Source organism: Tamandua tetradactyla, chromosome 18 (genome assembly GCF_023851605.1).
Source record: "Tamandua tetradactyla isolate mTamTet1 chromosome 18, mTamTet1.pri, whole genome shotgun sequence".
Classification (NCBI taxonomy): Eukaryota; Metazoa; Chordata; class Mammalia; order Pilosa; family Myrmecophagidae; genus Tamandua; species Tamandua tetradactyla.
This window is the reverse complement of record NC_135344.1, coordinates 15498302-15512660: the sequence shown is the minus strand read 5'-3', so window position 1 is coordinate 15512660 and position 14359 is coordinate 15498302.

Here is a 14359-nt window from a genome sequence, read left to right as displayed (position 1 = left end):
TTATTGTTCACACATTCTCCAAAGCACAACCACAGTGTGGTGGGTTTCTGATCAGAATAATGTTAAGCTGAAATAAACATTTTCCACTAAATTTTAGATATTTACATGGGGTCAAGCCTAAACTCCTGCACTATATCTCTATTTCAGAGACCTCATTGCCTTTTCCTACCACTAGATTTCAACTAGGTGAAACTCCCCATTTACCCTGAGATCTACCTAATTCTAAATCTTGGAGAGATACAAGTAACAAAGTAATCAAATGCTTTCCTCCTATAAATATTAGGGGTCCTTACTGATTTGATCCCTGCTCCTCCTATTCCAGGTTCAAGTACTGACAATATAAACATGATGTAATAGCTTTAAATCAAATGATACTTTTATGCCCTAATCTGAGTACAACTGCAGTCTTACTGCTCTACATTTGCATGAAAGAGGAAATTTAAGTGACTCATCTCAGAAAAAGAAGATCTGATATAGTTCTATGGCAAAGCGTTCATCTTGATATCTAGACATTGCTTAGATCATGTTTTGAGTGTGTTCTTTCCTTTTGTGACAGGGACTGATAAAGTTTTTAGAATCAGAAGTGACACTAGAAAGAATGTGATTCTGTAATTGGGATGCTTATGTATGTGAGGTGTGCAGAATTTCTTTGCTAGGGGAAGTAGGGCATAGCTGCTGCATTCCATGAGGTACCAATAAAATTATATAACATATCATTAGTTATAATATGGATGAAGAGCACTTAGAAGACAAGGTAGTATGAGGTCAGCTGGTGGTAGTATTACATTTTTAAGACAACAACCATGCTTTTTCTTTTGGTCCAAGGACACAGACATAGGGAGAAAAAGGTTCCAGACCCCATGAAATTACAGTGTAGATCTCCTCATGGAGAACAATAGGACCCCATAACAATTTGTCAAGAGACCACTTGTTTTGTTTTGTTTTCTGAACACATACAACAAACAAGTCTGTGTTTTGATTATATATATATTACAAGAAATTGAATTTCTTTGCAATTGGCTTCTCAACTCTGTTCAACCCATAGAGTTCTTTCATGGCTGAGTTCTAGAAGGCAGAGGTGGGGATAAGGGGTGCCACAACGAAATTAGTTTTTCTTGATCTCAATGGAAATAAGGGCATCCCACAGTGGTAGATGACAGGGGGTGTCTCTCACATATCCTAGACGAAGTGGCCATAATAATCCAAAGGGTTGAAATGCAATCAGAGTGTCTTAATGAATAGGGGACAGTTTTGGTAAATTCACCTTTAGGAATCAAATCTTTAGGTACCTACTAAGATGTACTATGACATAATTACAAGAAAAAAAGCCTAAGACTGTTTGGCAGGTGCATAACTCAGGTCACTGTAATGGGGTTATTTTGCCTCTTACTCAGTTCTTAGATACACACTTTGAAGAAATCCAGTCTTAAGATTGAGAGGCTTCCTTGAAGAAAGGATAAAGAACATGAATCTTCCCCCAAAGTTTTTAAAAGAGTACTTATTTCCTAGGAAAACAGAAATGCACAGACCTTCTGAGGCTACTATAATTTGAAACTGAAATTAGATTGAGCTTTGGGATTATCTACCAGAATAGGGGCCTATTGGAGCCAAATAAATGAAGAAGAGGTAAGAATTTGATTGGGTCTTGGCCCAAGTACCCCTAACAGTATGTTGAGATCATAACCTAGAGCTGCTCTATAGTTATTTTCTCTGTTATATTTCTGTAAAATATAGATATGCTTTATAGATGGTAGAATTCATTTATTGGTTTCAAAGTGAAGGTTAATAATGGAGGAAGGGACTGGTAGAAGTCCTTGAAATTGGCCATTCCTTCTAAAGAGCAGGCAAAAAGAAAAACAATTCCAAATCCCTGGAGCACTTGTAGAAGCTAGTAAAAATATCAAAGACCTAATAAATGCAAGCCTATTGATTCCTATCACATCTTCGTTAAACTCCTCTGTTTGGCTGGTGCAAGAGTCATATGGGTTATTGCAAATGATGGTAAATTATTATAAACTCAACCAGGTGGTATTGATAACCATGATATTGCTTCCATATAGGGTATTTTTAATGGAGCAAATCAACACAAATTCTGGCACCTGGTATGCAGATTTTAACCTAGGAAATATCTTCTATTCCATTCTGAACAGTAGCAAAAATCACAAAACTTTTGCATTTTCCTGAAAGGGACACAAAAATACTTTTAATATTTTACCCAATGCCTCCACCTACCATCATAGTATAGTTCGTAGGGATTTTGATCATTCTCATGGCCTGCAGAAATTTATTCTAGGTCATAACTTAATAACATTATGTTATTTAGATCCAGTAAGCAAAGATTATCAAGAACCTTACAAGCCTTATCAAAACATTTGTTTGCCCAAAGGTAGGAGATATACTTAATTAAATTCTAAAGAGTATACAGGAATGGTGAATGTTGTCTCTCACCTGAGAGACACATTGCTGCATGTATATCTACTAAAAACACAGCTCTTACTAGACCTGTTTGGATTTGGGAGGCAACATGTACCTCATTAGAGTCTGCTGCTAGAAGCCATTTCTGGAATGGAACCTAGAGCAAGAATAGGCTCTATAGCAGGTCTAGATTGGTGTGAGTTGTCCTGGAACTTGGAACTTATGGCTAATCAGTCCTAGAAGTATGGGAAGCAGATAGAAATGGTGAATAAACCTTCTGGTATGCAGTTCCAATAGGTGAATCACAGAGCTTAGATCGAAGTTTTAGATTAACTCTATCACCTCCTCTGTTAACTATTCACAATTTAAAAAGCAATTCTTAGCCTGTTGCTAGACCCTGGTATAGGTGGAACATTTAATCATAGGACAAAAAAAAAAAGATATGTGATCTAAACTGTCAATCACGTATTGAGTATTATCTGTTCCACTGAATCATAAATTTGGTTCAGCTGCACACATTTTATTATAAAATGAAGGCACTACATAAACGGAAAGGCTTAAGCAGATACAGAAGGAACCCACACATTTCATGGGCAATTGAAATTGATATTTTCTTTTACTGCTTCCACACATCTTCTTTCATCCACACTTAGAACATCATTTGGAGTATCTATAATTGGTTAGCAGAGGAAGACAAAGCACAGACCAGCTTTATGGACAGCTCCACTCTGTGTGCTAATAAAAGCAGTAAGCAGACAGCACTGCCTTTTATTTTAATAAGCAGTAGCCCCCAAAACCAACAGTAGAGATAGTCTTCCAAAGTACAGAATTTTGACCAGTATATCTGATTATGTATTTAATGTCAAAGAGCAAACCAAGTCAGAGATCTACAGTAGACTGACTAATGGATAATGAACCATGATTGACAGGAAGGTTAGGGAGTGGGAAAATTGGGAAATCAGTGACTGGGAGGTCTGGGGTAAAGGTATGCAGTTCTTGGAATAACATAGAATGTAAAAATCATATGTTGCATAAACATCACCTAGTGGCTATCTATAGCACTTTAGTCTCATGGCTATCAGGAAGAAACAAGGACCTGTGCTAAGGATGTAAGTTAGTTACTTTGCCAACAGATCCTAACCCTTCTCCAATAGGGGCATTTGCAGAATGGATTAGCAACAGGGCTGGAGACTATGCCTGGCTAGGAAGGTGCTTGAAAAGGCAATGTTCTCACCAGGGCTGCTCTGTCCTCTACCGCTTCCAACAGCTGAGATATTGCTATTTCACCAGGTCCTAGGTATGAGCTGGTCTCTGAATAGCAGAACCTTGGCCTCACAGCAAAACATTTCATATTTCTATTTGCCCACAGTCCTCTACCAGTATTACCATGTATGGATTTCCTGGGAGACTGACCTGAATGGTATTAACAGAGTCCAATACCCTCTGGTTTCTGGTAGAATTATCCAGTTAGGGGCCCCAGAGGATATGAAGGGTGGGGTAGAATAATGAGGATTATATATTTATTTCCCTTTTCCTTCATGTAGAGGTTTCCTCAATCTGGCTATTGCCACATCACAAAAGTTCATTTATCTTCCAAAGACAGTGTTCTGGGTTTGCTTGACCCTTTCCAGGGTAAAACTCTATCACTTTTTTCCTAGATATAATGGCAGAGTTTCTGGTAGCCCTGGAAGGGATTAAAAAGAAGCATATTACAGCTTGTGCTTCCCTTAATCCCTGCCACACCTTTGCTATTAAATAAAGGATGATTTCAGTATGCCATCCTCTGCCATTCTAAATATGAATGATAATTTTATTTTCAACAAGTGGTTTATATATCTTTATGGTTTTATTAAGGAAGATAGAAAATAAAATAGGTGATTGTGGTAAGGGCATACAAAACACTAGCTGCTACATTTAGTAAGCCAACAATAAACCCCTTTGCTGGTCACCACATTTAATCTCTGCCTTAACAAGTCTCCCTGAGGGTAAAAAATCATGGTTTATAGAGAATGGAATATGTGTGTTGGGAGATCATTCTAGTTGGGTCCCTTGCTTTTCTGAATGCCTTGTGACTACTCTGTCTGGACTATCTCTTCCAGGATGCTTTATATTTTATAGCAAACAGCCTTGGCAGATAGTGATATTGTCTCTCCTAGGAGCAGAGGGGAGATATGTTTGCTGACCAGAATAATACTGATACTATATCCCCTGAGGCAAAGGTAGAACAGGTTTGCTAGCAGGTGACTTTAAAAGATTGGGGTTTAGGGAGGGCGAGGGTAATTCAGTGGTAAAATTTTCATCTGCCATGCAGGAGACCTGGGTTCAATTTCTGGTTCATGCACTTCAGAAAAGACAAACAAACAAAAACAAACAAATAAACAAAATTCAACAAATGGTGCTGCAATACTGGGATACCACATGGAAAAATAATGAAATGTGACTCCACCACACAGCATACAAAACAAGATTAGGATTTACTAAATTCAAAATTTAGTAAACTTCTCAGCTGTGATGGAAACCCACTGTGTGTACTACATACACCTGGGCTGTTCCACATTTCCCTGGAACTGGGGTGGAAGAGCTCGGCTCCTATCAGAGGAATTGATAGGAGCATGAAGATCAATATGTCGGCCCCCCCACCCATGTATAATAACTCTTCTTTGTATCTGAGCCAGGAGTCTCATGTTTTGTGCCAGCATCCATAAAACTGACAGGCTAACTTGCTTCTTGAAATCAGTGTAAATTTCAGACCCTTCACAGTTCTTAATAATATGATTCAAACAAGCATTGAGTAATTATAGAATGAAGGCTCTTATATGTGGTAATAAAAATTGCATTTAATTCAAGAGATAGCAGAAGCACCATTAAGAGTTTAATAATTTTTTATTTATTTTGGGAGTGCAAGGAAGTGACATAATGAGAGCTGGGCTCTAACAGTGCAGCATTAGGATAAGGATAGCTGGATTAAAGTGGGAAGAGTAAACGTATATAATGAACTGCTAATACATTATTGTATTATTGTAGGCAAGAATAGTTAAGACCTGATTAGAGCAGTCTCTGAGAAAGGAAACTAGATAGTGCCTATTGAGCATGGTCATTAATTCTAAGTAAGGAATATCGGTGAAGGGGAAAATTACAGTTGATTCTAAATTTTGAAGAAAAGTGGAAAAAAAGAAGTTATTGTTGCAAGTGAAAGAACTAGGAAAAATAAGGGAAGGACAAAATTGTGCAGAGAAATGATTATTATTTCAGAAATGCCATCAAGATGTACAACTGGGTAAAGACATCAAACCCATTGCCTAAGAATAAATCAAAGCCTGAGATATAAATGAGTGTTCATCCTTCTATATATGACTGTTGGGAGCCATCGTGAGGCAGAACCTTAAGAAAGTCTGAAATTAGGGGAAAAATGTAAAGAAAATGGTTACTGAGGGAGTAAAATAAAAGTCAAAGAGGTTAGTAAGAAACCAAGTCCTGCTTTGACCTTGAAGCCAAAGGAAAAAAAGGACACGGAAAAATGATGTGTCAAAATGGCCAATGCTTGCTGAGAAATTAACTCATATTTACTTAAAATGCTAAAAAGTGTTTCAGAAAATAGCCTTGCTTACCATTGTATTCTCAGAGTCTGCAGTGCCTACCATATTAGTATTCAGAAAGTAGTTATTAAATACATAAATGTAAACTAGAGTGGTCCTTTTCTCAGATGAGTATGTTGGTGATACCACCAAAAGATCAAGAATAGTCCTGCTGTTCGACTCCTTTATTACTCCTGGGAAAGTTTCTGTTACCTTATGGTCATGTTGACATTGCTTTTTTTTTTTGAGATAAATAATATTTTTTTCTTTGGAGTAACCCTACAAAAATTGCTCTAGTTCAGATGCACAATTTTACTTATTATGTTATTCAGAGAACACTGACGTATGGAATTTATAACGTGGAACATTTAGCACGGACTTTCTAAGAGGAAACAAGTTTAAGTGCTGTTTGGTTTACAGACAGTGTTTTGTTGGCCATTTCATAAATTTCAAGTCAGCAGTGTTTCCTTTGCTTGTCTCTTTTGACTCATCAATGTAGAATGAAATCTAATCAATCCACAATCATGCTAATCAATGTACTGTGCTATTTTCATTGCTGCAAAGAATAATGTTGTTATAAACTCACTTACATTTTAGAATAATGCAAAAATTGAAAGTGCTATTCTATGTGATATGTAAATGAAGCATTTTATGACCTGAGGCTTTACTATCAAAACTCCATTTCAATCCATCAATCTTCATCAGCAAATTAAAAGAACTTGTAACTGAAGAATGGGAAACAATGAATTTAAACTTAAAGCTTATTATTTACATGGAATATTACAAAAGAGATGGCTTGTAAGAGCAATATATAAAAATACATGGACATTGTGAAATCAAAAACCCAAATTGTTTCTGTATCACACTGAGATAAATATTATAGAGGGCTGTTATGCTCTAATTGACTGAACATTTTTATATCAAAACCAATTCATTTGCTCCTTCCAATCTGGGGAAACAAAGTGTCACAACTTGCTAGACCTCAGGAGAAATTTCACTTAACTTCATGGAGTATTTCCAATCTCTGGCACACTCCATGTTCTATCTTTCCACCTTTTTTTTCACACTTTCAGCATTAATCATCTGCATATGTCACACACTGGCATTTACTCTTTAAACTTTCCTTTAAGTAGGAAGCAATAAGGACAATTGTTCTTTTAGCACTCAAGTACCTACCGCAATGCAGACTTCTAATCAATGTCAGAATAAGTATCATCTACAAAGAAATATCTACAGCCATGTTTAGATCTGTATTTAGATCCGTACTTGTATCTACATCTCTCTATATCTATATATAATTCTATCCTATATTCACCACTTCTAAAGCTTCACTTTTCTTTTTTCAGATTTAATCACTGATCCATAAAAATAAAGATTCTTATATATACTATTTCTGTTTTTAGCCTTTCAATGAGCAAACCTGCTTTTTGTCTCTTATTCCCAACTGCCACCAGGCAGCCCCAACTTTGTGTTGAGTTTGGCACAGAGAATTAAGTGAAGCCCTGAGTTCGCTTTGTGTGCAGATAAGTTTTAGTTGAGATTAATGGAACTTCTATAAGTCAGTTGCACACCCACTTGCTACTCTTTTCAACACACTTGTGATGAAGCAGTTCCATAGAGGCACTTTCAATGTATAACTCCATTAGGCAGAGAGAGCATAATACGAATTCACAGTAGATATTTGGTTTAATTTTGCAGTTATTTTCTCCCAGTATGGATTTTATTTCATCAGGGAAATTACTAAAAATCACATACATATTAAGTTAGTTCATAGCTTTACAATTATGAAAAAGATATGATATTTTAAATACATTGGTGAGCAGTAAAATATTTACAAATTTTTCAAATATTACACATCAAAGTAAATGACAACCACATTTATTCAAAGTTTTCAAATATTATGCATCATGGTAAATGACAACAACATTTATTCATGATTATACTAACATATAAAAATATTCCATTAATAATTAAATATTATACTAACATTAGAGCTAATAGTTGGGTAGCTCAATGTGTTATCACAGTGTAAGTCATGTAACTACAGTACCAATAAAGAAGTAGAATATTTTCAGCCATGCACTCATCCTTTTGGCCCCATTCAAGCATTCCTTCCCTCTTCCTTAAAAGTAGCCATAGTTTTGACATCTAATACTATATCCCTTTTGCCTGGTTTGAGCATGATATAAATCAAAGTATATCTTTTATACCTAGTTTTCTTAGCTCAATATTGTGTTTGTGAAACTTTGTCCATATCGTTTCTTGTAGCTAATATTTTTCTCAACAGTTTTATTGAGATATAATTGACATACAGTGAACTGTGGATATTTAAATTATACAGTATTCTGAGTTTTGGCCTATGTTTATGCTTATGAAACAATCACCACAATCAAGATAGTACATTTATATGTCATCCTCCAAAGTTTCTTTACGTATTTTTGAATTCTTTCCCCTTATTCTTTTCTACAATCCCCAGACAACCAAAGATCAGCTTTCTGTCACCATTTAAATTGCAGCTACAAGTAACACCATCTTCATTTCCACAACATTTTTAGAGTTTTCAAAGCTTCTCACATATATATATAATTCAGCACTCAGGCTGGTGGTATTGATCTGATTAGGACCGATTTAAAGAGGAAGAATTTCACAGCAGTTAAGTGATTTACTCGGGATTGGTCATAGATTTAATGTCAGGCAGAGAAGACACCCCAATTCAAAGTTCTATGCTTTTCCTACAGAATACAGTGTTCACACTGAATATTATGTTTCAGAGTCAAACTTTTAGATTCTCTTCACTGCCACAAAGCATTTATTCCTAAAGTTACCAACATGTGCATACCTTAAAAGTTTAATATTCATAAAACAAAATTGCCCCAGTCCCAATGGTCTTCTACTTCCTTATGAGCATAGCTGACATTTTGAAGGCCTAATTAGCCAGAATCATAGCTTACCACTTGCTACCTTATTAGGAAAAATCACCTAGTTGTTCATGAGTCTAATTTTCTAACAGGAAGTGACTTATGGATTATGTAAAACTTGGCTGATTATATTTAAGTGAAAGAAAATGAAGGGAAAATAGAAAGAGTAAGGCATTATACACTTACTCATGCAATAACTGCCGTGATGGAGTTAGATTTGACACATTCTCTCTGTCATCAAAATGATGATTGTCTATAAATATTTGTTATGCACTTGAACCTATAGCAGAGTGTGACAGATTCCTATAAAATATTCAGTGTGATGCTTTGAGGTCTTCAGAGGAACATGAAGTGGTTCCCAAACTGCACATTACATGCAGTTTTCCATTACCCACTGCACAAAATGTCCTTGACATTCAAGAGTGTGCTATCGTATTTTAGCCTACCTCACTCTAGGGTGTATTTGAAAATACCCTCCATTTGCCTTTAATAATAATGACTTGTCATATGGAATCCAGATCTCACTAATCTAACATAATATATACTTGATGGTTTTTATTAACTGTCAAATGAAACCCAATAGCCGTCAGAAACACTTTCCCCTTCTGTCGGCAATTGTTCTCAGCGTGTTTCATTTCTGGCCATTAATGTAAAAGGTTGAAAACTAAACGACTTGATGCTATTAATATTCAAAATGCATGGCAAGTGAATCATTTTGCAGACTTTTGATTTTTAAAGATGCCGGGCCATTAATGTAAGTATTTTGCAGGCTTGTAAAAGTGCACCACGCAGCATGTATGCCGTTATTGGAATGCTAAAAGGTCTGTGAAGAATTCTTGCTACATTACTTTTTACTCACATTTATTGAAATTCAGAATATTTCCTTTAATGCGCAGGGCTATCTCTTTCTGTCTCCCTCTATGCTGAATATTGTATTTTTATTTGGTCTTACTCCTTATTGATAACTAGGTATGTTTAATCCAATTTTGTTAAATTCCTGGCTTTATCTTGTCTCTGATTAAAATAAATCAGCCCCATATTTTATGTAAGATCAATTTAATCATTGGTATCTATTGTCACATAGATTAGTAGTTAAATATATTTTACTGACTTCTCCAGTTGTAAAATATGCTTCAAACATAGAAAACATTTGAACCAGATTTCAGGCATAATTCACAGACTGTTACTCAGACTCATTAAAGAGGTGTAGGGTTATGAAAATAATGGATCGTGAATGGGAATTCAAAGACTTGATCTTTGCTTGAAAGTGGACTTTTTAATTTAATTTTCTTTTGCCCAGTCTGCATATCTGTCAGGTACTTTTCTTCCCTTAGAATTGAAATCAATTTATTTTAATGCATTTTATCCTCAAATAAATAAAGAATGAAAAAAATAACAAAAAAGATAGGTTAGCAGAGTCAACCTGATTAAAATAATCAGAACTAAATAGAACAGTCAATTCCTGCTAAAATAATCATGGAAATTGGTTTGGGGATGTTGTAACCAATCCTGATTTCTTACATTTAGGTAAGAAAAATGTCTTTTGACAGCAAACAACACAACTAAGGTAAGGAAGATTTGACAAAAAAGAAAAAGCCTTCTCCTTTTTTCTAAGTATCTATAAATCAAGACTAAAAGGAAATAAATTATAAGTGTTGTAAAAGAAAAGGACAATGAATTAGATGTTTTTTGTTCCTAAAGGGATCCTGAAAGAAACAGTCATTCTGGAAACAGTTTCCTTGCCAGATTGTTTGACAAATACATAAAAACGTAAATGCCTAGAAATGTATGTAATGTATGCATAATACAAGTATGTATACATACATTTTTTTGTTTGCTTGTGAGTTACAGAGCATTTTAAGAGTATTGTGAATCTATTCGCTCAAACATAATGATGAATGTCATCAGTAAGACATAGCCCTACTGAGTTCTGGGGCACTGTGCTTTTCTCTTTTTTGTATGCTGTATGGAGAGGTCACATTTAATTTTGGGGGGGCAGATGCATGGTCCAGGAATCTAATCCGGGTGTCCTGCATGAAAGGCGAACATTCTACTACTGAACTGCCCGTGCACCCACATTTCATTATTTTTTCTATGTGAGTATTCATTATTGCAACACCATTTGTTGGATTTTTGTTTTTTTATTTGTTTGTTTTTTGGGAAGTGCAGGGACTGGGAATCAAACCCAGGTCTGCCGCATGACAGGCAAGAATTCCACCACTGAATTACCTTTGCACCCCCACCACTGTGCTTTTGAACTAGAATATTTTGACCTTGGTTAGTGTGCTTCATATAAGAAAGTAGAAGACAAAGCAGTGAAAGGTGTCTTCCTTTAAGGGAATACAGGGAGAAAATTCACTGTGGGACATAAGTCTTGGAGCTAAAAAAAATGTGTTACTTACTGGAGTAATGATGTTGGATTGATCTGAAGCTTTTAATAAACATTTAACTTAGCAAGAAATGCTATATAATAAAAATCCTATCAAGAGATTTATTAGAAGCTTTCAAAATACCACTGTAGCTCCATAGATGGGTATTTGATAAAATGAAGAAAGAAACATAGAAGAAGAGATTTTTGAGTGGTGGAGTGAATACTTTAGGTAACACTTCATGTAGAGAAAGCTCTTTATTCTTGCCAAAACCAGAAATTCTTTATTTCCAGTATTTTGCAAAGCAGGAATTGTAGGCATGTTTTACATTTTGAAATACCAGCATCTTCATGAACTATTTTAACAAATGAAAAGAGAAAACAAGAGACTTTGTACTCTGATAAGCAGCAGGCAGAAAATGAGAACAGTTTGCAATTTTTGATTAAGCCCTGACGTAAGGACAACAGTGCAGAGATACTGAGTCTGATTTCATGAAAATCTGAACCTAAAATAGTGCTAAGCCATTGTATCACTGTTACTGGCTACAAGATTCCTGGAGCCTATAGATAACAGAACTTGACTAGAAGCAAATGTAAGTAGTTAAAATCCCTGGATGAAAACATCAAGAAGCATGATTTCCAAGTTATCGCTCAAATGTTCTTTGTTACAAAATTTTCCCCCGTTTCCAAGTGCTGATAAACAATTCACCTTCCTAAGCTCCAAAAACTCTTTTAAAAGGGCTTACCTTTTTAAAAAGTCTTATGAAAATGTATATTAATTACTGGTTTATAGTTTATAAAGCTTAGTTATATGGGGGCATGGTTTACAAAATAAGCATTAACAAAATGCTTAAAATCTATTACTTCAGCACGTTAAAGACATCACTGAAAATTATCAGTATTGATTACTACTTTCCTAGGGCAGATCATGGCAATAGTAAATTTAAGTTGACATCTAATTGTGTAAAGATTCGATAATAATTTAAATATATAATTAGAATAATTTATCATTAGAGTTTCTGCTCTGCCTATAAATTTTAACTATGAGTATATTTTGACTTTTCTTCCAGCTATGCAAAGTACTAGAAGACCAATTGCTGAAAACTGTAAGAGGAGATGATATCAATAAAATAATAGGGTAAGGTCTATAACCCAAGCCATGTGAATGGCTTTAGAAAAAGCATAATATAGTTAATGTAATAAAATCGATAAATATTCAAAATGATTCTAATCTAGAATGGAAGTCATTAGCAATTTATGCAATCCAGGAACTTTGAAAGAAATAAATTGACTGCAACCATTGGGCTTTGGTCTGATTGAGACTGTTGCCTCTTGACAACACATCATTCTTTTACATCTTCCTATCTCTCAGCTATTAGAGTGCTCAATTCAAAATATATATTTAATATTCATAAATATTTTATCTTATTTAATGTTACAGCGACTTTTGTAATGGACTAAATGGAGGAATTTGAGGGTCAAAGATATTTCAGCTGCATCTGACTACATACCAAAATGTGGAAGAGTAGGGGCTCCAATTGAGGTATTCTAGACTTCTGGTTCTAAAATCATATTGTCCATATTATTATTCAGTTAATCAAGCATATTAGACATTTACATAACCAGGATTTTATAGCATTCAGACAGACTTTTCTATAAATAAAAACTCATCACATGTATTATTCTTATTTACCATATCTGTATATAAATATTTCCAAAACATAAAGTATGTACAATGGAGTTTGATTTTGAGTAGCAAGGTGTCTCTCTAATGTTGATCAATATATTTGTAATAGCAACTATTTTAATAGCTGAAGTGGTGCTTACAGATGTCAAAGGAAGATCTATTTTTCACAAAGCAAGTGACACAAAAATGTTGGGCTTTGTCTGTCACGATGGTGTTCTGTGGTAAGGAAGTAAATTCAGCCTACAGGAGAAGCAAAACTGGAAATATCTGAGAAGTGTGGACACCTTGCAACTTTTGACACTTCAGTGAGGTCCACATACTGGCTAGTTTGTTTTGGGTTCCGCTATTTAGGTTTTCTGTTACAGAAATATTACTGCTGAAGATTCTCATATCATTGGAGGGGTGACATACCTGGAAATGCCTTTCTGGAAGAACAGTCATTTTCAGCCCCCTCAGTCTTCCTTAAATTTGTTTCTGGTTGTTCTAGCTGGAATGACAAGATGTGCTGTCTCCATGGGGGACAGTTATATGCATCTGCTTGGATTTTTGCTGTAGTTATTTCAATGTTAAGCAGTAATGAGGAATTGGCCATAGATATGGGAAGAGAATCTATGGCTATGCTCAGATATGAGAGATGCAAGGATCTGAAAGGTAAGACCGGTGGTGTGTAATACACAAATCATTCATTTGTTGGACTCTAGAACTGAATTGGTTTGTTACAATATTTCATCATCACATGTTTAGATATTTAGAAGTAATTCTTCAATTTTTTGCCTATGACTCTTTAGGAGAGGGTTTAGAATGTCAGAATTATTTATTTATCTATTCATTTAAATAAAATATTTATTGAGGTGTTGTGTTAGAAGCAGGAAATTTAATAAAAAATAATGAATTATCTTTGCCTTTAAAAATTTACAGATTGTTAAAGAAAAATAATACAATTAAATAAACAATTAAAGAATTTTGGCTTATGCTCTTTTAAAGTCTGAGTGGGGCAATATTTTGGTTCAATAAATGAAAGTCTATCCAAAAAAATTTCATAGCAGTCTTGGGCAGGTAATCAAACACATTCTGTGGAGAAAGACTCTGCTCAAAAAGCAGACTTGATTTCTTACCATCAAGTGAGTCTATTAAAAGTGCTGGAAATAATGAAAGTGGTTCTGAACCTAGATTTTCTTATTTATTGAGAAAATAATGAATTACATGTCTCTGTACCTGAGGCACAGATTTCGTATTTTGCATATATTTTTCTGTCAAGGAAGCTTTGGGTGAAACTTAATCACAAAATTGCCACTGACATTATTCCGAGTTTGTTAATGTTAAATATTCGGGTTCTGTGTTATTGTAACTCATTATTTCAAACAAAACAGAAATTAATAAAATATTCATAGATATA